This window comes from Amphiura filiformis, unplaced genomic scaffold, assembly GCF_039555335.1.
Source record: "Amphiura filiformis unplaced genomic scaffold, Afil_fr2py scaffold_110, whole genome shotgun sequence".
Lineage (NCBI taxonomy): Eukaryota > Metazoa > Echinodermata > Ophiuroidea > Amphilepidida > Amphiuridae > Amphiura > Amphiura filiformis.
Genome location: NW_027305574.1, coordinates 8,236 through 9,882, shown reverse-complemented (window position 1 = coordinate 9,882; position 1,647 = coordinate 8,236).

The window sequence follows — 1,647 nt, the reverse complement described above, 5'->3', positions numbered from 1 at the left end:
CTCCAAAAAGTAAAGGGACATTTCTGACAGTAAAAGCTAACATTTATGAAAATAAATACTAATCTATTTGACAGAAATGTTATAATATGGCTTTAATAGGCCTACTGGCTTTGGTGACAAAATGTGAACGAGACCTGACTTCAAGCAAAATAATCACAGACCTATATAGATTGGACCTAACTTCTATGATTTATGCATGGGACCTACTATACATGCACTTTAATCATGATTCCCTTCTCCCTGTTCTCCCTTTTCTCTTCTTTCCTGCTGCCCCCTGAATCACAAATTTCTGCCTGCTAAAACATGTAGTTCTTTCCAACCAATTTGTCATTCAAAGACACAAAAAACAAATCTTTTAAAAGACCCATTTTCAACCCAATCTCCATGACCACACAGCCAGCGCTGGTGAAAAGAAAAATAGGGGAATCCAGAAATCTGTGACCGAGATGACTGACTGTACATGAGGCCCAGCTGTAGGCTCTATGCATGTTACAATAATTGGGCCGGCTCCGACCCGGAAGTTCAACCAGTGCTGTGTATGTGTTTATATACTGCGCCAATAAAGTATCCTTACACTTGGAAAAATAATCACAATTTCAAAACTGAACAATATTGGGGTAAATTTGTTTTTTTAATAGATGCACTATCTAATCCTGCACATTATGACACCATTGAATCCAATGTGACCTCAAAAGTAAAAGTTACAAACAAGTGAATAGGCGAAGGTCCACGTTTTAAAGTGACAAACTGGCTATACAAGTAGCAAAGATTCCAACAAGAACCAGCGAGGAGACAACACAGTTTCTTCAAAGGGCGTTATTTAAAACAGTTTTGTTTCAGTTTACTTCTCTGTACTTTAACAACTCATTTTGTTGTCAGTTCTTTTGTTTCAGTTTTCTTGTGTTCCTTTGTTTTAAATTAAAGCCAACCGCATAAATTATCCATTCACCACTCTCAAACCAGCTGTCTAGTCTGTGGAGTTTTGAATAGGCCAGTTTGTCACTTTTAAACTGGACCTTCGTCTAATCAAATGCTTGTAACTTTGCTTCTTGAAGTCACATTGGATTCAATGTGGTGTCATAATGTGCAAAAATTAGATAGTGCATCTATTAAAACTCAAATTTACCCCAATATCGTTCAGTTTGGAAATTGTGATTATTTTTCCAACTGTAAGGATATACTTATTAGCGCCAGTATATGTGTTATTATTGCATTCATATATGCCTTCTTTAGGTATCCCAGGAAATGACCTTGAGTTAACACATTTGCTAGTCAAATTGAAATTCGCTTGAGACAGGCCCCTAACACATACCTATATAAAATTTGTGAATTTTTTTTTTTTAGAGAACTGAATTAAATTGAGAGGGAAACCTACATAAATATGTTTTCTATACTTCCTTGACCCAAATATGTAATTTTTTATAATTGATGAACCAATACATACATACCAAATTTTAGAGGGATTTTGATAGCAGTTCCATTAAAAAAAGCTGATATCGAAGGAGACTAAGATCTAGGAACACCCCTAAATGCCGTTTTGGGGAATTTTGCTAACAGAATCTTTTTTGATGAAAGTCAATCTTTAACAAGATATAACTTTTATTCACGGAGGTGCTATGACAAAATCATTTTCAGTTTTGTTTTACT